The 24,104-nt window shown below is 34.9% G+C and overlaps 1 protein-coding gene across 1 annotated transcript in view; it reads left to right on the top strand.

Moving 5' to 3' along the window:
- The window catches only part of BMPR2 (bone morphogenetic protein receptor type 2), a 202,134-nt gene that overhangs the window by 96,786 nt on the left and 81,244 nt on the right, over positions 1–24,104 (top strand). The gene's annotated exons all lie outside the window — the stretch shown is intronic.

Genomic DNA, 24,104 nt, shown 5'->3' with positions numbered 1-24,104 from the left:
GGTGTAAGACCAAGTAGGCCAGTCTGGTGGGGCAGTGATACATCCTTGCTGTGGATCTGTGACACCTCATCCCAACTTGGGTTTCTTGAGGGATCCCCTTGGTTTTCTGCTTCTGGACACAGAATCCTGCAGGCTACTTAATTCTGGCCTGCCTCTTCTCTGACTTTCTGGCCTTTTTTTTTTAAGCTACTGTTTTTTTTTTGTTTTTTCCTACTGAAGTGTTGCTTTGCTGATGACTCTTTTTTTTTCTATTGCCCACGGACTTCTGACTTATTTTTTTTTGCACATTCTGGGGTATAAGGAGTCATTTTCTATAATTTTTCATTAGATTTTTATTGTTTAGTTTTCTAGAAGTTTCAGGTTTTTATTGTTGTAAATATATGGGAGTTGTATTCCTATCAGAATTTAGGCAGACAGCCTTTTGGGCCAGAAGTCCTATTTTAATAATTTTTCAATAGCTCAATAAAATTATGTCACATTCATGTACCACAGTTTGTTTAGTCTTTCCCCAGTTGATGGACGCCTACTTTGTTTCCCATTCTTTGCTGTCACAAAAAGTGTTGCTATAAATATTTTGATGGCCTTTTCTATCTCTGACCTCTGTAGGGTGAGTACACACACACACACACACACACCCCTTCATGTAGAACCTGTAATATTAACTATTTCTAGCTTTTGATGTCTTTGTTAATTTGCTGGGGTGAAACCTTAGTTGTTTTGATTTGTATTTCTTACACTAATGAATTGAATCATTCTTTCATATAGCTAATAGTTTGCAATTCTTATTTTGAGGACTATTCATTTTTTTTTTTGACCACTTATTCTTAGATGAATGGTTCTTGGTCTGATCACACTTGCTAAATTCCTTATATATCTTGCCCATCAGAACCTTATTTCATATATTTGATACAGTTGCGCCCCCTCCCCCCCCTTACATACCTCACCTCCCATGCCCATCAATAGTTTCTTATTGTGGCTAAATTGATTTTATACTTGTAAAAGTTTTTCATATAATCAAGATTATCTGTTTTCTTTTTGTGAGCTTTACCCTACATGGTTAACAATTTTCCTTCTAGAGACTCTTATATTTTCTTTTTCATTTTCTGATAATATTTAAATTATATTTCAGACAGGTACATGATCTGATTAGCCAGATTTTAAAAAATATCCAACTTATGACCCTAAAATCTACATTTTTCCATTTCTCTTCTCTTACCACTAAAATTTTGTTCATTTATCTTTCCATACAGTTATGATCAATCGTTTTTGTTGATGAGGTTTAGAGTAGTTTAGTGGCTGTAAGAGAGTTATCAAGAATCCCCATTAAATTGGCCACAGGTTCTAGGAGTGAAAGAATATGCTCATTCCCGAATATTAGTTGCAAAATGAAAGTTTATTGTTAAATAGAAATCAGTTTAACTAGAGACTGACTTCTGTAGTGGCAGATCTATGGAAAATGGGGTTTTGCACTGAGAATGCAGTTCTCAGTGGACAGAAAGTCCTGGCAGCTGAGTGAACCACCAAAGTCCATCTGCAAAGTCTTTAGTTGATGGAAGCTCATTATATTGGGTGCCTTGGTGGGGGTTGGGAAGCCTGAGCAGATCAGAACTAGGAAGGGCTGGGCAGCCCAAGCAAGTCAGAATGGGGGCTGAGACAACTGGAGCAGATCAGAACCAGTGGGGGTTGGAAGAGCCTAAGTTGGCTCAGATCCTGTAGGGGCTGAGACAAGCCTGAATCTCCTATTGGAATTCAAAGGGATGCTTTTTGAGCAGGATTTGTGAATCAAAGGCCCTGGCATCCTGGAAAGACAACTTGTCTGGGGAGGATATGCCTCAGCCAGGAGGGTCTGGGAATCTGAAAGGAATCACAGATAAATAGGAAATACAGTTTCTTAAAGGGACCACACCCTGCTTCGTTGTGACCTCACAAAAAACTGCACACAGATTTAGTGTGGCTTATTGTATCTCCACTCTGAAAAATGTCTTCTGTTTTTCTTCCCAATATTGTAGGTTTGCTTTCAGTCCTTGATTCCCATTTGATCTTTCTTACTCAAACTTCATCCACAGCCTTATTCTTCATTTCAATCCAGATAATTTCAGAAAAATGTACTTAGGACATTAGAGAATCTGAGTTAGCTAGGAATAACTAGTTTTAGGGCTTTGAAATAGAGACTGTAGTGCCATATGACCTGAATAATCAGACAACACTGGTTAGCTTAAAAATTGACTAGGTGAGAATAGATAGGGTTAGGATAACAATTTCTAGTTTGAAATATAAAATGCAAGGCCCAATGGCATTCTCTTTGCCAAAACCTCTTATTTAGAAGAAGAGGTTACGGACAAAATGAAGAGATACAGTAGATAACAGGAGTGTTAAGAATGAAAGATTCAGGAGAGAGATAGAAAGAATATTATAGTTAGCAAGAAAAGGGATTTGAACAATTAACAATGGAAAAAAAAGTTTGCTAGTGGAACTTACAATTAACCAAGAGAAAGGGAATACACCATTAAGTAGGAGTATGCCTGGCAGGTTAAATCCATAGAGGAGTTTAGCAGACTATTACACCATTGACTGGTGGGCTAACCCTAAAATCCCTTTTAGAGTTTATATATATAATATATATATATATATATATATATATATATATATATATATATATATATTATATATATATAATCTTGCTATAGCAAGGAGAAAGACACTATGAGTCATATGTGTGAGGGGTGAGAGGAGGACACCATTCAGCAGGACATATGGTAGGCCAACCTTTAAAAGAGATTGAGCAAAGATAGCGTAGGCCATGGGCAGATTTATATGGAGAAAATTTAACCTGAATTTTGACATCACAACTTAGCTTTCTGGTTGGATACAGTAAGGTGAATTTTTCAACGACTTGCTCCAGGCCAGGGACTGTGAGGCAGAGCTGATCCATTGAGATCCTTCCCTGCTTGCTTCAAGGAATATTATAATCTTTAGGTTTTCTCTGCTACCCTACTTTACTACCAGGACCTCATCATGATAATTGCAAAGGATCTAGATTGAAGAAAATTGTAATAATCTAGGCAAAGGATAAAGATGCTTCTGGATTAAAGCACTAATTGGGGGGGGGGGGGATTGTTTTATTGAGATGGGCAGGATTTAGCACCAAAATTGCACCTTTGAAGCAAAGGCTATTACTAGGTTGAAAAGGACTCAAATGACTCATCTTGAGAGCAGAAACCAGTACTAAGTAGGCAAACAAATAATTATTGTTTGATTAGAAGAACTGATATTTATATAAATTTACATACATTTGTTATGTAAATAAATAAACACTTAATGTGTTGAGCATTGTTCCAAGCCCTGAGAATACAAAAGTCAGAGAGTCCCTCCCTTCAAGTAGCTTACATTCTAATGGAGAGAACACACAGACAGTGGTGGCCAAGGAGAGAGATTCTTGTTTAAAATATTTAAGGGATTTTGAATAGAGTCAGGAAGAAGTAGTTGATTTGATTGTGGTTCCAGAACTGGGGTAGGAGGGCAAGAGGAGGAAGGACGGCAAGGATACACAAGCTGGAGCATGGTGGTATTTGGGCAAAAGTATTAATAGAGTAGAGTAGTGGTCAGCTGAAAAATCACTGGGGAGGGCAGGAGGCCCAAAAGCCCTAGGGCTTTGTTTCTGGAACAAATTTGGCAGCTGATAATGATGAGGTTTAGATTTAGGGAACCAAAATGAGATTAGGGTTTCTGGTGGTCAGAGAGTTAAATGATAAAGTCTAGTGGCAGGTTTGGGGTTCAAGGAACCAAATAGAGAGGTTTGGCTCCCCTACAACCACTTGGAATTCGGTGCAAGGGTAGGGAGTTTTGGGCATTTCCTTCTGGTGGCGCACAAGTTCTCTGTAAAAGAATTTACAGACCCGAAAACCTAGACTGATAAAAGGGTTTATTATGGGGATAGGAAGTAAAGTTAGAAATCCTGACAGAGAGGTATAAAGTCTGGTTAGGGAAATAGGTGAGGGTAAAGAGAGGATGACACTGGAAAGAGTATTCCAGTGGACAAGAGGCTCCTTGGGATGCCAAGCATGGCATAGCTGGCATGTTTGGAACCTCTGCCAAGAGAGGGTTTTAGTTTGGCTCTTTTTATAATGAGAGATTTAGCTGAAGAGAACTCGTGGGTGGAGTCCCAAGTTGGCTTCTCGATGGGTTTCAGGTTGAGCTAGAATTTGAATTGAATTTAATGAGTTTCAGGACTGAGCCAACCCCACCCAGATAACAAGGATGAAACTGTCCTTTAGGGCATAGTCCCTCGCTGAGGCAGAGTTGAAGGGGAATTTCTCCTTCAAGAATTTTCAGAATTTCGGGGTCCCCTCTTCAAGTGGACAGAAAGTCCTGGCAGCTGAGTGAGCCACCGAGGCCCATCTGCAAAGACTTTAGTTGATGGAAGCTTATTATATTGGGTATCTTGGTAGGGGTTGGCTTCATTCTCAGCTTGACTCTCTGCAGCATTCTGATTGATAATTTGACCATCATTTGGCATTCACTTATGACTGAAATTTATTTTTGTACGATTCCCTCGTTAATGTCTAAATTGGTTATTGATAGATTTTGGAGCACTTTTAACAAAGTTCATTTGGAATTGTTAATGTAATTATTTCATTTTTTCTGTTAAAATATCTATAGGTCTTCATATCTTGTGACTTGAAAATGAAGAACTATATCCTCTTAATGTTAGATTGATAAAATAAATATTCTATAAATTATATAAATATTTTCCTAGTTTCACAGAAGAACAAAATTTTAATAGGTGGAAGTAATTTTAGATATTATCTAGTTCAGTCAAGAGACTTCAACCAAACATGGAATTGTTTACCAATACTATATAATCTAGCCAAATTGACCCTTTTTCTGTTTCTCACAAAGTAGTCTGTCTCCTTTCTCCATGATTTTGCATATCTAGATCATATTTCCTTTTCATATTTGCCTCTTAGAATTTCTAGTTTACTATAAAACTGAGCTCAAATTCCACTTTCTGCAAGACTTTTCTTAATTCCCTTTCCCCCAACTGCTAGTGCTCTATGTACTAGTTTCCCTTGAAAAATTGCTTATGTTTATTTTGAATATATTTACATATTGTTTTTCTTAATGGATTGTAAATTCCTTTACTCCTGGCATAGTTCCTGGAAGATAGTAGGCACTCAATAAGTATTTTTGTTGATTAAAGTATCAATAATGGAAACATATGCATAATAAGTAGTATACTTTATTAAGTTCTTTCCTCGTAAAAATGATGATTTTTAAAAAGTAAGTATTAAAATTCTGTGTTGGTATTAAATCCAATTGGTTGCCCTTCCTTGAACTAGGGAAGTTGCATGAAATATAAGATAAAAAATATTGTGCTTAAAATCAGAAGTTTGGGAGAGTTAGGTTCTCTGAAGCTGGGTGATTGTTTCTCTGAAATCCTGTTTCCTCTTCTGTGAAATTGGAATGATCATATTTGGGGTACAGAGAGGAGCTAGTTGTAATGGCTTTATGAATGATAATAGTTAAACAGTCTGGTCACCTTTCTGGTGTTTTCACCCTTTCACGTGCATACTGAAACTTTTTCTGGGAAATAGTCTTTCAGTTGTTGAAATCACTATAATTAGCCATATTACCTTTACACACTATTAGAATATCTTCTGGTTTAAGGATTGAATTTGCTATAGCCAATAGTATAAGGAATTAATTTCAAATAAAGTATAAAATAGGAGGATGATAATTTTTATTTCTATTTTGTTTGAAAGTTTACAAATCATCTTCCACACAAGTCAAGTAACCTTATATTTATTAAAATCTACTGTATGTCAAACACTGTGCCAAGCACTGGAGATAGAAAGAAAGGCAACAGCAATCACTGTTCTCATGATGTTCATAGTCTAATGGGAAAAGCAAAATGGAAACAGTTATTTATGTGTATATGTGTGTACATATATATATATATATGTATATGTGTGTATATATATATATATATATGTATATATACATATCTTAGCAAAGACACTATGCAGTAAGAGATGCTGAGAAGGGCTACTTGCAGAAGATGGGATTTTAGCAGAGACTTGAAGGAGATCAGGGAAGCCAAGAGGTGGAGGAAGAGAATCAGTATAATTTAGGACAACTAATGAAAATGAACAGAGTTGGGAGATGGAGTGTCTACTGCAAAGAATAGCCAGAAGGCCATTGTTACCAGATCATAGAATTTGTGGAGGAGGGAAAGTGTAAGAAGATTGGAAAGGGAGAAAGGGGCTTTAAATGTCAATAGAGGAATTTATATTTGATCCTAGAAGTAATAAGGAAGCACTGGCATTCATTGAGTGAGAGAGAGTGATGTGGTTATACTTGTGCTTTAGAAAGATCAGCTTGACAGCTGATTGGAAGATGGATTCACTTGGAGAAATGCTTTGAGACTGGGAGATCAACCAAAAGCCTCTTGCAGTAAAGCAGGAATAGGGGTAGGTTATCACAATAGCCCTGTAAAGTTTATCACTGTCTCCATTTTATAAATGAAATGGACTTGGAAATATTGAGTGACTTAAATACAATCATACAGAAACAATATTCCTGTTCAGGACTTGAGTCTCAAAGTCTGACATATTCTTCTCACTGGAGCTCTCGTTTGTAAGAGCATTTCTACTTGTATTTGATATGAGAAGAGTAGGAAATGAATTCTGTGGATTTATCTATCAATAGTCTTTCAGTTGTCTTTTATGTCTGTGAGCCATGGAACACTATATAATCTGTGAAGAATTAAAGTTGAGATTTATCCTTATAGAAAGGCACTGTGTTCACAGGTTGCAATATATTATAAATATGGGGCTGTAAAGGAGACTCAGTGGGAGGAATGTCTTTTAAGAAGTGACAGCCTGAAAAAGATGGTCTGGTCAGTTGGCTATATAGCAAGGAGTCTGAGGGAGGTTTCATTAGTACTATTGAATTGGTGTCCACATGACATTCTGCATTGACCTGCTAGGTGGTTTTTTTCCATTGGCTGCATTCCTATAGTGGTTAGCATCTCCAAAATAGCCTAACTCAGAATCAGCTAGGGTTTTGTACTCTGCTGGTTTGAGAGAGGAGATGACTCCTTTATTCATAGTGAGAGGAAGAGGAGATGATTACCTCCTTTCCCATTGAGAAAATGAGCCCTAAGAAACTAGCCCATGTGAGACTTCTGGAATCCTTTTCCTTAGTTCTTTTCTATTCTAGGTGTTAGAAGTAGTTATCAGTAGTCTGGACTTGAAGCAGGAGCCATGGGGATCTGGAGTATTGAGTGTGCAGCCAGTTCATCTGGGATATCCTGAAGACCAGTAAGCTGGTATTTCAACCCAGCAGAAATCAAAAGTAGTGCCAACTTTGAATGTAAACTTGGGACCAATGCTTTGTAAAAATTGACTTAAAAAGGGAGAGGGATATGGGGAATTATATGTCCCAGAGATACTGGGGGAAATGTTTATATGTTTTTGCTGTATTTTTGAGGTGAATATCCTTTTATGAAGCTTCTCCGAATCCAACTGGTTAAATAGTGGGAGATGTCACTGGATTATGAGATAAGGGGTTTTGAGAAAGTATTTTATTTATATAATTTGTTTTTCCATCATATTTATTTTCTAACATATCATTTTGTTAACTTTTTTTTTTTTTTTTTTTGCTGTCCAGGGTCACACAGCTAGGAAGCGTTAAGTGTCTAAGGCCTGATTTATACTCAGGTCTTCTTGGCTCGTGCTCTACCCACTGTACCACCTAGCTACCCCTCTAATATATCATTTTGGTCATCTCCACCTAGAGAGCGTCCCTCTTAAAGACTATGTGAAAAGAGGGGGAAAATAATAAAACTAATCAATACATCAATGTGCAATGACAGTATAATTCATATTCCACACCTATAACTTTGCACCTTTGCCAAGAGGGGAGGGAGTTTCAAGTGTAGACTTGGTCATTATAATTCACAGCATTCAGTTTTAATTTTTTTTTCACCCAATTAAATTATTATGTGTATTGTTTTCCTTTTTGTTCTTAGTATCACTTCACATAAGTCTCCCCAGGCTTCTCTTGTAGTTATATTAATTCTTTCTTAAATTGCAGTAATATGCTTTATATTCATGTATCACAATGCTTTTTTTTTTAAATCATTCTTCAGCTTATGATCAATTTTATTTCCTGGGTTTTAGTATTTCAAAAAGTTTTGCTATGAATTCTTTTTAGCATATATCTCATTAAAAAAATTTATTTGGTTTACACATAACAGTGGGATCTCTGGATAAAAAGTATGCATGTTCAGTTCATTTTCTTTGTGATTCCAAATTACTCAGAAAGCAATAGTAATGCTTTTTTCCTGAGTAATAATTTTATCATGAAGTCCATTGTAATGGAGGTGAAGTAACTAAAACCACTAGAAAGTATTTCTTATTGTTTATCTTTTTATTTTTAAGTACCGTAAGAATATGTAAGACAGCACTGCTTTCCATGACAGGTACATAATTTAATTTTGCATAATGAATAATTATAGGAGACTTTGCTACATCAATTCTAGAATAAAACAATTATTCTCATATGTTCTTAATTCTAATGAAACTGATTATAGAGAAAGCCCTGTACTAATTATAGAAGTGGCACAGTGGATATAAGGCTGGGTCTGTACTCCAGAAAATCTAGAGTTCAATTTCAGACACACACACACACACACACACACACACACACACACACACACTGGCGCGCGCGCCAATACAATCCTGAGCAAGTCACTTACCTCCTGAGCCTCTTTCCTCAGTTGTAAAATGAGGATAACAACTTCCTGCCAAGGTAGTTGTAGGAATAAAATGAAATATTTATAAAAAATTCTTAGCAGCTAATAGGTACAATATAAATGCTTATTCTTTTTTCTCCTCCCCCCCCTTTATAGAAAGCCAGAAATGATGAATAGGTGATTTTTTTCATCTTTCCTCTTTTAAAAATAAATAAACCACATTATTTAATACTTAGAGGTGATTTTGATTTTTCTCCATATTAAGCTAATAGTTAACTCCAATTCAGGCATGTTAATTTAGTGCCATCGCTTCACACATTACTTTCTTAGTAGTCCCAATGTCATGATGCAGAGAATAAAAGACAGCTGGGTATTCTAGACTCGAAGCATCTGTTCCTGCAAATGAAGCTGCTTCTTATGACTAGCAAGAACTGTTCTTAGCATTTGCAAGCAGAAAAATGTGACCCTTTATCCTCAGTGATTTGGCTAAATATATACATTGAAAGAGGAGCAGGAATAAAGTGTTTCATTTTGCCATGTCACTGCTCAATATTCATTTTAGAGGGAATTATAAAAAGACCATAACTTAAACTGCATTTTTTTTTTTTTAGCATTTAAATGATGCAAAGCTGTTGAAGACTATTTATGTTTCTTGTCAGAAACAGCAGATGCTTCAGTATAATAGTAAAACTAGTCAGACACAATTCTTGACCTCTAGGAGTTTACAGTACAATTCATGGGCCTCTTTGATTCAGTCATATTGAAGAGACCCTTGAAAGAGACTTTCAAATTCTCTAACATTTGGCCATTGTAGTTCAATTTAGAGTTCTTTGTTATCTTCCTTGTTTTAAGGAAATTACAAGCAACAAGCAGAAACTGTTTCCTATTTTGTCTTAAACAAAAACATTTATTAAATACCTTTTTTTGTGTCAGGGACTACTAAAGCTGGGGATACAAAAAAGGCAAAAAAAAAAAAAAAAAAAAAAAGAAAGAAAGAAAGAAAAGAAAAAGATCCTGCCCTTCAGGAGCTCATATCTAATGGGAGGAAGACAACATGTAAAAGGATCTGAAAAAGTAGGGTAACAGAATGATGAAATTTGGCATCTGGTAGAAATGATAGCCTTGTGTGTATTCCTTTTTAAAAGATGATCTGAGACAAAGAGTATTAAAGAAGGGAGAATTTCAGAGTTGAAGTGATGTAGCTGGAAAATGGTTTTCCAGTGACCATGATGAAGTTTAGGAGAACATGAGTCCCTGGGGTTTAACACAGTCTTGGGCACATAATTGGCATTTAATCAAATACTTGTTTGGTTTGGTTAATTCTTGTCTATATCTTTCATAAGTTCCCCACAAGAGGTACCTCACTGAGGTAGGGATTACCTTTGATTTCTTCTGATATTATAGGCTGAGTGATTGAAAAGACCTTAATAAAGCGCTTAAAAGCATACAGTGAACTGTGCTAAGCACTAGGAATAGATATAGAAAACCAAGACCATTCCCTGCTTTCAAGGAGTTCATATTCTAACAGGTTGAGATAACATGTACAAGGTTTCATTGGCAGGGTAGAAGGTAAGACCCCATGCTCTGAATGGCAAGTGAATCACTCTGACTAGAATATAGAGGGAATAGAGAGATCACATACAAACATATCTTTGTTGGTGTCATATCCATTGATAAAATCTTATACATTTCTGATATGAAATCATTTTATGGTGCCAAGGACTTTGTAGGTAAGAACTTTCTTTTCTGGATATTTAGACATTGTGACTGCTGAGGAGGTTGGGGTCTTTAGTGCTAATGCTACATCTCTACTGGGGTTGCTTCCTTCAAAGATAGCAATGGAATAACAACAACAGAATATCTGAGGTGTGGAGTGGTGCTGTTTCTCTTTATTCTGGTGTCCAGTATTGTATGTTTTGCTCATCACATGACCAGTCCATCATTTCATTTTTTTGTTTTTTTTTTAATATTTATGTTTTGCCAGTGACTTCCTTTTCTGATTGATTATAGTTCCCCCCCCTCTCCCAGAGATAGACCTTTATTTTTTCTAGATCCAGATTTCTATTGTTTATTTTTTAAACATTCTTTTGTCTTTAAATTTTGATTTCCAGATTCTTTCCCTTCCTCCCCCTCTCCTCACCCAGTGAGTAGGTAAATAATATATCAGTTATACATGTGAAATCATGCAAAATATATTTCCATATTAACCTTATCACCCCAAATAAGAAAAAAATTTTAAAAAATAAAGTGAAAAAAGTATACTTTAATTTGCACTCAGAATTTGCATATCCAGAGGTAGATAGTGTTTTTTAAAATTATGAGTCCTTTGGAATTGTCATGGTTCACTTTATTGATCAGAGTAGCCCAACTTTTCACAGTTTGGACATTCTTTATACTTCTTTATCCTTTGTGTTACAACATATTTACATCACCTTTGTGTTTCTATTGTTTTCTGAGGGATTCTCGCCTTAGATTCTTCAGGGACTGTAATATTCAATAACATACATTGTGACGTGTGACATTGATTGGCATTAAAAAGTATTGGCCTTTGTTTTGGGAATTAGTTTGAGATTGTTAAAGAAAGTTCATAATTTGCTGATGGCATTCCAAAATTGTCTTCTCCTTTTTGATCTGACCTAATTCATTGCCTACTTGTACTAGCTTGTATATTCGAAGGCCTGATGTAGCTTGATGTAATCTGTACAATAGGCATTTGTTATCTACTTGGTTTTCCCAATGTAAATGAGGCTGAATTCTTTTGAATCATTCACACATTTTCAGGAGTCTCTCCAGTGTTCTTCAGCTTGATATAACCAACCAAATGTCACCCCATAAAGATGAAATATAAGATGTTAATATGACTAATAGTCTGAATTGGAGGCAAAAAGTCTAGAAAAGAAAATAATTCTGTTGGTGGAGAACATCCTAAAAGTCCTAGTAGATGGTAATATTGGTTGTGATCATTAAATTCATTTTTGAGGAAAATGTGTACTATTAACAAGGATAATAAAACTTAACTGAATTCTAAAAATATAACTTGAGTGGAGTGATCAAGATAGATCATTTTAAAATGAAAATTGAAGAAACAGTACTTTCAGGAAAATGTAAGACAGCAATAGAGCGTATTTTAAATCAGCATTAAAAAGAACTCAGTATGATTGTTTACAGGGTAAACATCAAAGAAGGTTTTCTTTAAAAAAGCATACCTGAAAGTATAATATAATTTCATATTCTTTTACTCTGCAATTCATAATTCAAATTTCTCCAATTTAAATGCACTGTGATTTATGTGCCATCTACAAAAATACATGATGTGTTACCTTTTATCTACTGTTAGGAGGCAAAACTCAATATCAGTGGAAAAGTTTATCTGGATGGTTTATTAGTCTTTTGTTGGCTTTCTTTCCTAGACATTCATTATCTAATGTGGGGTATCCTTAATAATTACAGAAGGATCCTCAAGTTATCATACATGGTAATTAAAAATTTCTTAGGGACTCTGGACACTGCCCCAAAGTATCTTACCTTTACTTTACCTTTACTTTTCTGTCACTGAAAAAGAACTATTGTCAGTTTTGTTATAATGTGACATGTGTATTTCAAAAAAGCCATTGAAATCACAGAGCTTATTGGGACAGTGGTGTTAAGGGTACAATGTTCCAAAGTTTTTTGGTCAGTGGTATATTTTTAAAGCTTTTTTTATTTTAGAAATATGTGAATAGATAGTTTTCAAACATTCACCTTTGCAAAACCTTGTGTTCCAAATTTTTTTCTCCTTCCCTTCCCTCACCTTCTCCCCCAGATGGCAAGCAATCCAATATGTTAAACATGTGCGGTTCTTTTATATATATTTCCACAATTATGCTGCACAAGAAAAATCAGATCAAAAAGGGAAAAAAATGAAAAAGAAAACAAAATGCAAGCAAATGACAACAAAAAAGGGAAAGATACTATGTGAACCACACTCAGCTCCCACTGTCCTCTCTCTGGGTGCAGATGGCTCTCTTCATCACAAGATGATTGGAACTGGCCTGAATCACCTCATTGTTGAAAAGAGCCATGTCCATTAGAATTGATCATCATATAATCTTGTTGTTACTATGTACATTGATCTCCTGATTCTGTTCACTTCACTCAGCATCAGTTCATGCAAGTCTCTCCAGGCCTCTCTGGAGCCATCCTGCTGATCATTTCTTATAGAACAATAATATTCCATAACATTCATATACCATGACTTATTCAGCCATTCTTCAATTGCTGGGCATCAGTAGGATCTTTTTTAAAAAGATGGGAACCTAATAAAAATGTCTACAATTTTATACATGATAAATGGCTAAGAAAATCATAAATATTGCAATAATTATGGCTGCATCTAGGGCCTCAGCCTGCTCTGTACCCCAAGACACATCTTGAGGTGGGAAATCCACAACTTGTTGCCATGGTGATGGAGAAGCAGTATGTTTCAGGCCAGTCTCCTCCTCACAGCTCCTTCCTTACCAGAAGATGTTCAATAAAGATAACACTTTACCTTGACAAAGGTCTGAAGTTTGCTTGTGAAGAGATATAACTGAAGGGTTGTGAGTTATTGTGAATTGGTGCAAGTTTTCTGCAGTCTCTTTATTTCTTTGTTTAGTTTTGGTTTTGCATTTTATTTATTAGTATGATAGTTTTTTATTTTTCAAAACACATGCAAAGGTAGTTTTCAGCATGATAAAACCTTGTGTTCCAAATTTTTCTCCCCCCTCACCTTTCCCCTCCCCTAAATAGCAAGCAATCTAATATAGATTAAATGTATACAATTCTTCTATACATATTTCCACAATTAGCATGCTGCATAAAAAAATCATATCAAAAAGGAATAAAAGAAAAAGACAAGCAAGCAAACATCAACAACAAAAAGGTGAAAATACTATGTTGTGATTTACATTCAGTCCCCATAATCCTCTCTCTGGTTGCAGATGACTCCATCACAAGTTTATTAGAATTGTCCTGAATCATGTCATTGTTGAAAAGAGCCATGTCCATCACTTTTGATCATCACATAATCTTATTGTTGCTGTGTACAGTGTTCTTTTGGTTCTATTCATTTCATTTAAGATCAGTTTATGAAAGTCTCTCTGCAAGTCTATCTGAAATTATTTTGCTGATCATTTCTTATAGAACAGTAATATTCCATTATATTCATATATCACGATTTATTCAGCCATTCCCCAACTGATGGGCATCTACTCAGTTCCCAGTTCCTTGCCACTATAAAAATGGCTGCCATAAACATTTTTATACATGTAGGTCCTTTTCCCTCTCTTATGATTTCTTTGGGATACAGAAGCAGTAGAAACACTACTGGATCAAAGGGTATGCACAGATTGATAGTCCTTTGGGCATAATTCCAAATTGCTTTCCAGAATTTCTCATTGTTTCTGGAGGAAGAAATCTCATAAAATTCCTGTTATGCTATTTTAGAAAGTAACTGTTATAGCAGAACTAACAAATACATACCTGCCCCTTGTTTAAGAAAATGGCATTAGAAGCTGAAAATCTCCTGTCTTTTCTAAAACACAAATGGTTAGATTAAAACTTGTTTTAACTTCCTTCCTGCCCAGACCAGCTTTGTTTCCAAATGATTTGTTTAATTACATATCACAATATACTTGGAAAACATATCAATGTTTCTTTTTTTCTCTTTTCCCTTTTTCCTCTTCTGGATCTTGTCATCACCCACAAGTCTTGCACTTCTGTACAAACAAATTCCAAAATTCCTCTGATCATAGCTTAATATCATTCCATCCCTTCCTAATTCCTTATTCCTCCTAAACCTATATATTCTTTGTTCTCTTCCTGACCTTTGATCTCTCCTACTCTTTAGTACTTTCTCAGAGCATTACTCCTGATCTGACTACACTTTCCTCCTGTCCTCATTTTTTGATCCCATAGTTAACCAGTTAAATCATATTGTTGTCTAGTTTCAAATCCATTGCTTTCTTGTCTTGTTACTGTTCATGCATGCTAACCCCTAGCTCACTCCTGGCAACTGCCTCCTTCCATCCCACTTAATGCTGCTGAACTGAGGAAGTCACTAAACTCTGCTGTGACTAGATCCACTACAAATTGTTATCTCTTTAACTGGATTCCCTTCAAGGCAATCCTTAATTCTCTACCCACTTTCTAAATTTTCTTTTACTTCCTCAAACTTCCCTGTTCTCCCTTCCCCTTAGCCTCTTCTCTGAGGGCCTCAATTTGAATATCATACTGAGAAAATAGGGCTGTTCATCTTGAGATTCTCTTCTCCCCTTTCCTTCATCTCAGAAAAGCTTGCTATCATCTCCACTCTTTCCTTTTCTACAAATTCAGATAATAAGGTGGCCCTTCTATTTGCCAAGCCCAACCCTTCTATATAAGCCCTCAAACCTTTTCCCTCCCATCTTCAGCAATTGTTTCCTCAACTTTATTTACCTTTCTCTAATTTTCAAATCCCTATGTACTGGTTCCTTTTCTGCTGCTTACAAACAAGTTCAAGTCTTCCCCATCCTTAAAAATCCTTTATTAAATCCTACCATCCTTTTATGCCCTTTTATTCTATTTCTTTCCTTCCTTTCTATGCCACATATCTTGGAGAAGCTGTTATGAAGAAATTAAGAATTTTAAGTGTCAGAGGTGGAGTGAAAGTTTATGGCAGGTCTGGGATGCCTCCATCTCTCATTTCTTTACAAAATCAGAAATGAGTGTCTTGTGTGAGAAATAACTTGAAGAAAGAGGGCAGGAAGTGAGTTAAGATATGAAGTTGGAAAAGTGGGTTAGGGCCAGGTTGTGAGAAATTTTAAAAACCAAGGAAATGGGACAAGCTAGGTAGCGCAGGGGACAGAGCACCAGCTCTGGTTCAAATTCATTCCTAGCTGTGTGACCCTGGGCAAGTCACTTAACCCCAAATGCCTCAGCAAAAAACAAAAATAAACAAAACCCAACAAGGAAATGGTACTTATATTTGATTCTAAAGGCATGAGGAAGCCATTGGACTTTATTGAGTAAGGAGTTACAATATCAGACCTACCTTTTAGGGAAATCATTCTCCTACTGGTGTGGAGATTGGATTGAAAGGAAGGAGTGTAGATGAGAAAGGGAAATCAATTAGAAGGTTATTATAATAGTCCAGTTGACAGTTGATGAGGTTTGACTGAGGGTAGTAGCTGTGTGAGTAGAGAAGGAGACATGTTCAAGAAAGTTTCTGAAGGGGGAAAATGATAGAATAAAACAACTCATTAGATGTGGGGAGTAAGGCAAAATAAAGAATAAAGGTTCACATCAAGGTTGTAAATGTAGGTAACTGAAAGCATGGTGATTTCCCTGAATAGAAATAGAGAAGTTTGGAAGAAAGGTAAGATTTGGGATAAAATAATGAGTTTTGTTTTGATATATTATTTTGGATGTTTATGAGGCATTTGTTTAAAATATCTAATAGACGGGTAAAGATGTATAACTGGAGCTCAGAAGATGATGACTAAAACCTATGAGAGCCAATAAAGTCAATGAGTAGGTGAGAGAATGTAGAGATAAAAGAAAAAGAAGAAAGGTGTCTTATGTGGATGAAGAGTCTATAAAGACAATAAGACATGAGTTCAAATCCATTCTCAGACACTAGCTGAATGACTCTGGCAAATCATTCAGTTTCCTCATCTGTAAAATGGTGATCTTAATAGCGACTAACTCATGAGATGGTTATGAGGATAAAATAAGATAATTTTTTAAATGATATTTTATTTTTTCCTTAATTACACATTAAAATAATTTTAAAATATTAAAAAATAACTTTTGAGTTCCAGATTCTGTCCTTCTTTTCCTTCTTCCTTTTCTTTCCCCTCCTTGAAGGGATAAGCAATCTGATATAGATGTATAATCATATAAAACATTTCCATATTATTAATTTTATACAAGAAGACTTGAATTTTTTTAAAAGAAGGTAAAAAATAGTATGCTGATTCAGAGATAATATCTCTTCTTTCTCTGGAGGTAGATAGTGTATTTCTTTGGGATTGTCTTGGATCATTATATTGCTGAGAATAACTAAGTCATTCACAGTTTTTCAAGGTACATATTATTATTGCTTTTTGATATATACAATGTTCTCATTCTGTTCACTTTACATTGCATCAGTTCATGTAAATCTATCCAAGTTTTTTTGAAACTATCCTGTTTGTCATTTATTATAGCACGATGATACTCCATCATAGTCATATATCATCACTTGTTCAGTCATTTCCCAGTTGTTGGGTATCCTCTCATTTCCAATTCTTAGCCACTACAAAAAGATCTGCTGTGACTATTTTTGTACAAGTAGGTTCCTGCCCCACCCCTTTTAAAAATCTTTTTGGGTTATAGACCTAGTGGTGGTATATTGCTGGATCAAAGAGTATGCATAGTTTGATAACTCTTTGAGCATAATTTCCAAATTGCTCTCCTGAATGGTTGGACCAATTCACAACTCCACCAGCAGTGAATTATTGTTCCAGTTTAAAATAAATTTACATTTAATGAATAAATAAAGATAATATTTAGCTCAGGTACCTGGCATGTAGTAAGAATTTAAAAAATGCTTAATTTAATCCTTTCTTCCCTAATGTATTATAAGTGGTCTTTAGTTCTTTGAGTCAATGTAGTTAAATTACTTTTATTTATAAGTAATTATATCATTTTACACAGTAAAATTATTCACAAAGTATATTGTGAATACATAAGCCAATCCTAATGTTTCTGCCAATTATATTTTTGAAGAAAAAAAAGAGAGAACTTATAAAATTTTCTTTTCACATTAAGGGGTCTGACATTTTTGTCTTTTTTTTTTCAGTCTGGTATTCAATTTTCCTTGCCCCCCCTCTTATTTTCTTTGTAAAGAATTTTACAGATTTATGTAATAGCGATGTTTAAAATGTTTAATTCATGCTTATGCATTGCATAAGTTTTTAGGAAATCCTGTGAAATAAATAGCAAGGGGATTCCGAATACATGGTGAAATTATGTCTAATCCCGTTGGATTGTCCATTTCCAGATAAATATGTGAAGAAACTAAGGCTCAGAATATGTTTTCTGAATGTTCTTTGAACATTCTAAGCAAGAAGTTTTATGTTTTTTGTTTTATTGTTGTTGTTTTGGAATGAATCTATAATTGCACTGGTATGAGGAATGCTTAGTCAGAAACCTCCCCTTTACCAAAATAGGATACTTACTTTACAATACAACTTTCTGTTCTTAAAATGTAGCCAGATAATTCAAACCACTGTACTAGTCAACTCCTGCCCCCTAATGATCAGTCAAATTTATTTTTTTGTTTTGAAGTGATAATTTATATTTTAAAAATGAAAGGTAGTTTTCAGTGTTCATCCTCACTAAACTTTGTGTTCCAGATTTTTTCTTTCTTCCTTCCTCCACCACCCCTTCTCCCAGACAGCAAGTAATTCCATATATTAAACATGTACAATTCATATATATATCTATATGTCTCATGCTACACAAGAAAAATCAGATCAAAAAAGAAAAAAATGAGAAAAAAAAAGCAAGCAAACAGCAACAAAAAAAGATGAAAAAACTTTATTGTGATTCACATTTAATCCTGTCAGTCAAATTTATTAAATGCTTACTATGTACCAGACACTGACTTGGGTGCTGAGTATACAAAAGAGTTTGAGCTTACTATCTAGACAGAGGACAATTACATGTACCTATATGTATGATATATGTATGCACATAAATGCATATATACACAAAAGATGTTAGTTTGTTATGGTTGTGGAGTGATCTGGAAAGATATCCTATGGAAGGTAATCCTTATCCTGAATCTTGGAGGAATGAGTCTCATCAGTGAGTAAGAAAGTCATTGAATGCACTGGGATAGTCAATATATAGATTTGTGGAAGTAAATATCACATGTGAAAAACATTAAGGAGGTTTTATGCTAGTTGTATGATCTGGGCAATTTAGGAAATTTCTCAAATATCTTCCTACGGTAAAGTGAACATCTGTAACTTGGAATCATAAATTTGGAAATGGAGCATTAAGGGGATGTACATAGTTCAATCTTGTTTTCACATAAGGAAATTAAGACTTAAATGTATTAGTCAACAATAGTAAGTGGTACTTGTGGGATTCAAACCTAAGACTTCTTACTCTAAAAAGAGCAAACATTCTACTATATCACATTTCGAGAGTTAACGTATACTTAGAAAATTACAGTTCTAGGACATCTCCCTTCCTCCCTCCCTCCCTCCCCACCCGAGTCTCACATGAAACTTTTGGATAAACAAATGCCCATTCATTAATTTATAGTGAGAATTCTAGGGAAGTGGGGCCATAGCAGTGGAGTAACAGGCAGAAGTATAGCAATCTCTACCTCTCTTCCCCCAAAACTCCTACAAAAAGATCTAGAAAACACCAGGTCTGAATCTGGTCAAGAAATCCGAGAGATAAAAAGTCAAAAAATCGTGTTTACTGCTTTGGTAAGCATAGAGAGATAGAGAGAAAGATGTATGTATGGATACTGGGATTCGATCTGATCTGGGTCGCTCATAAAATGTGCCAACTCAAGAAACAGCAGTGGCAGCAAGGCAGAAAGAGGTCTCAGATCTAGGAAAGACAATGAACAGCTTGATAAAAAAGCACAAAAAAATTAATGAAGAAAACAATACCTTAAAAAAAAAAAAAAAGACTGTTCAGGTCTTTCAGAACAAGAGAGCAAAATGGAAATAGAAAAAAAAAATCTATTGGCCACCTTCTGAAAGAAGCCCCCAAATGAAAATTCAGAGCAACTTAATAGCCAAAATCCTGAACATTTGAATCAAAAATAAAATGTTAGAAGCAGCCAGAAAGAATACTAAGAAGACACTATCAGAATGCTTTAGCAGCCTGTATTATAAAGGAATAAGAGCATGGAAAAAAAAATGCTCTGTAATATTTATCTTCCAGATTTTACAGAAAGGCAAAGTTTGTAGACTTCACTCAAGATAACTTACCTAGAAAAATCAAGTATAGTCCTACCAGAAGGGGTCAGAAGAATGTATTTTTATTGAAATAAAGAACTTTTGAGCATTCTTTTTTTTTTTAGTAATAGCTTTTTATTTTCAAAATACATGCAAAGATAGTTTTCATCATTTACTGTTGTAAAACCTTGTGTTCTAAATTTTTCTCCTTTCCCCTCAACTCCTTCCCTTAGAGAACAAGTAATCCACATAAGTTAAACATGTGCAGTTCTTCAATACAAATTTCCATATTTATCATGCTACATAAGAAAAATCAGATCAAAAAGAAAAAATGGGAAAGAAAAAACAGACAAGCAACCAACAACAAAAAAAAGTAAAACTTCTATGTTGTATTCCACACTCGATCCCAACAGTCTTCTCTCTGGGTCTTGATGGCTCTCCATCACAAGATTATTGGAATTGGCTGAATCACCTTATTGTTGAAAAGAGCCAAGTTCATCACAGTTAATTATCACATAATCTTGCTATTGCTGTGTACAATGATCTCCTGGTTTTACCTACTTCCCTTAGTATTAGCTCATGTAAGTCCAGGCCTCTCTGAAATCATCCTGGTGGTCGTTTCTTACAGAACAATAACATTCCACAACATTCATATACTGTAACTTATTCAGCCATTCTTGAGCTGATGGGCATCCATTCAGTTTCCAATTCCTTACCACTACAAAAAGAGCTGCCACAAACATATGTGGGTCCATTTCCCTCCTTTAAGATCCCTTTGGGATATAGGCCAAGTAGAAACACTGCTGGATCAAAGAGTATGCACAATTTGATAGCCCTTTGGGCATAGTTCCAAATTGTTGAGCATTCTTGATAAAAAGAAAAAAGCTTCATAGAAACTGTGAAGGACAAATGCAGAAGTCATAAAAAGATAAATACAAACAATCATGAGATACTAAACAAGGATAAACTGATTAAATTCTTATATAGGAGCTGATGCACATATCCTACCTTCCTCAGGGATCATAAAGGGTATCTATAATTAAATTGAAGACTTGAGAGTGGTTCTGTTCTGTTATGATAATTTTAAAAGAAGAATGAAAAGGAAGGAAGGGGGGGAGTACATTAAGGGAAAAAGGAACTGTAGGAGAAATTATCTCATATAATTGGTATATACAAGTAGAATATATAAATAAGGAGGAAGAGATAAAAGTGGTTGACATTTGAGCATTACTCTCGCTTTTGAACTGCAAAGAATAAACATTCACATACAAATACATGCATGTAGAGTTGAGTAAAGAGATATTTTACTCAATAGGGAAATAGGATAGAAAGAGGAAAAGGAAAAATGGGGAATTAGGAGGAGGGTAGAATGAAGAAAGCATTAGTCCCACATAAAATAAACTCTAAGAATATACAAAAATATTCATACCTCCTTTTGCAGAGATAAAGAATTGGAAATTGAGGGAATTTGCATTAATTGGAAAAAAAAGCTGATTTTTAAAAAAATTTTATATTGTTACTGGATATAATTATGCCATAAGAAATGTTGAAAGGGATGATTTCAAAATAAACTGGGAGCATTTGTATGAACTAATGCAGAATGAAATGAGCAAAACTAGAAGAATTGTAATGTTTACCTCTAAAATGTAATGTTCTCTGGGAGCAGGTTTCTTGGGGGGCTTCTGGAGGCAGCGGTCCTTTCAGTTCAGTAATCACAAGTGCAGGCACGGATTAAAGACCAAATCCTTTATTGTCTACTTCAAAGTCTTGTCTCCTTCTTGGGGCCTGGTTAGATTTAATAGAGGCCTATCTCTCTCCTTGGTTCCGAGAGCTCCTGTCACTACTCCTTTGCCTCTGCCAGTTTCTGCTTCTAGCTTCCTCCAAATGTCTCCAAATCCAAAGTTTTGTGCTTCAGCCTCCAGTCAGCACAAAGGTGGAAGATGGAATGAATCTGTCTCAGCCTCAGAGCGCTTTTAATGCGCTTGTCCTTTCTGGCCCTGACAGCTCGTCCTTATATCTTCCATACTGAATATACACCAATCATTATATCACTAGTAAACCATTATTTGTTGTAGGATTAAATCAATGCTAAACTAGATTTAACCACTGTCTCTTTAGTTCCACTTACTTAGCACCTTGTTTCAAATTCTGGCCCATAATAAAGAATAATTTGTACAGTGACAACAATGTTGTAAAAACTTATGACATTTTCTCAATGTTCAAAGCAATCCCAATAAACTTTGGATGGAAAGTACTATCTGTATCCAGAAAGAGAACTGTTTATTGAATGTAAATCAACACATGCTATGTTCACTTTTTTCTTTTGTTTTTTTTCCCCCCTCTCATAGCTTTTCCCTTTTGTTCTGATTTTCTTCTTCTAACATTTTTCACAAGGTGATATATTTTTTAAAAAGAAAGAAAAAAAGAATGTACATGTATAACCAAAAAAAAAAAAAAAGGTTGTTTTTATATCTAACTGGAGAAAATAAAAATTTTTAAAAATGCTTAGAATTCTTGGAAAGAAATAGTTTAACCTTTCCAAACCTTCCCCCTTCCCCCCTCGCCCCCCCAATTTACAACTTAGAACTTAGGAACTTTAATCAATGTAATGACTAAACAGAAATATGCTGCTCACTTCCTGATAGAGAACTGTTGTGGTTTGTCCTTGTTTTTCGAAGAGGACCATGACAAGTGATACCATGAAAGGCAAGCAAATTGAATTTAAAAGAGGGAGGGCTGTTCAAGACCACTTGCCTCACTTTCCCCTCCAGAGCCATCTGGTCAGATATAGATCAGGACTACTAGAGATGGCCTTGATAGAGAATTAAAAGACTCAGATTATCTATTTATATATATGCATATGGTTTTATATTTTGCTTGATTAAACATGTTTTAAGAGTAGTTTATTTTTCTTATTTTCTCCATTGATAGAATGGAAAAGAGAAAGAAAAGGACTTTTGCTCCTTAAAAAAATAAAATGTAATGCAAAAAAACTATCATGGCTAGAATGTTGGACTTAGAATTAGGAAGACTAGAGTTTGAATCCTGATTCAAATACAAACTAGCCTTCTGACTCTGGACTAGTCACTTAACTTCTCAGTTTGTTTCCTCATGTGTACAATAATAGTAGTACTAAGCTCACATTGGTGTTGTGAGGATCAAGTAAGTTAATGTATGCGAAATTCATTGCAAACCTTAACATACTTTATAAACATTTGCTCTTATGGTATTGTCCAAGGAGTATATTCTCTTTCCAAGAGGAAAGCTTTCTTCTTTCCTCTCTCCTTTCTTCCCTCCCCCCCCCCTCCCCGCCTTTCTTAATTCAATAGTATTTTATTTTTTCAATTATATGTAAAGGTAGTTTGCAACATTCATTTTTGTAAGATTTTGAGTTCCAAAAATTTTTTCTCCTTCCCTCTCTTACTTTCCTCTCCCCAAGATAGCAAATGATGTGCTATAGGATATATTTGTACACTTTTCAAACATATTCCTATATTAGTCATTTTGTGAAAGAAAAATCAGAACAAAAGGGGAAAACCATGAGAAAGAAAAAACAAACCAAAAAAATAAAAATAGTGTGCTTTGATCCACATTCAGTTTCCATAGTTCTCTCTTTGGATGCATATGACATTTTCCATCCCAAGTCTATTGGAATTGTCTTAGATCAATGTATTGCTGAGAAAAGCTCAGTCTATCATAGTTGATCATCTTATAATCTTGCTCTTATTATATACACTGTTCTTCTGGTTCTGCTCACTTCATATAAGTCTAGGAAAGCTTTTTTTCCAGCTAATTGGACCTTCTCCTAGGGAATCTTGTGTCTTTTGTTTTCCTTCATGTCTTCTATAAAGCCAAGCATAGTGCTGAGCACATAGGCACCTAAGACATTAATTATACAATAGTAATTGTATCAGATTCAGTAAAGCAAAATTGTATGTGAGAAAATGATACTGGTACATTTAAATTATGTTGGTTCAAGCTATTGATGATCTTTTCTTGGTATTGTACTATTCTTTGTTATTTAATAAAATAAATAAAAAGATATGCATTGATTTTATTAATTCTATTAAATCATGATATATAAAATTCTATTATACAAAGATGAAGTACTATGGAATTTTCCACTTATTTATTCATCTAGATTTATCTAAGGATTGTAATTTACTCATTATCCAATTTATGTGACACGTGTCATAAATACCAGAGGATGTGTAAGTTATCTTTTTGGGGAGAAGTAATACATTTACTAATAGTCATACTTCTTTGAAAATTGGTAAGATCTCAGCATTGGTTTTCCTCAAACATTGGGAAAATATTTTCTTTCTAGTTTGGTACATGCATATGTGCAAATTGACACTACAATCTCACCTAAAGTAAATAAT

Source organism: Antechinus flavipes, chromosome 3 (genome assembly GCF_016432865.1).
Source record: "Antechinus flavipes isolate AdamAnt ecotype Samford, QLD, Australia chromosome 3, AdamAnt_v2, whole genome shotgun sequence".
Classification (NCBI taxonomy): domain Eukaryota; kingdom Metazoa; phylum Chordata; class Mammalia; order Dasyuromorphia; family Dasyuridae; genus Antechinus; species Antechinus flavipes.
Note: the sequence above shows the minus strand (reverse complement) of the source record. Positions and strands in the feature narration are given on the sequence as shown.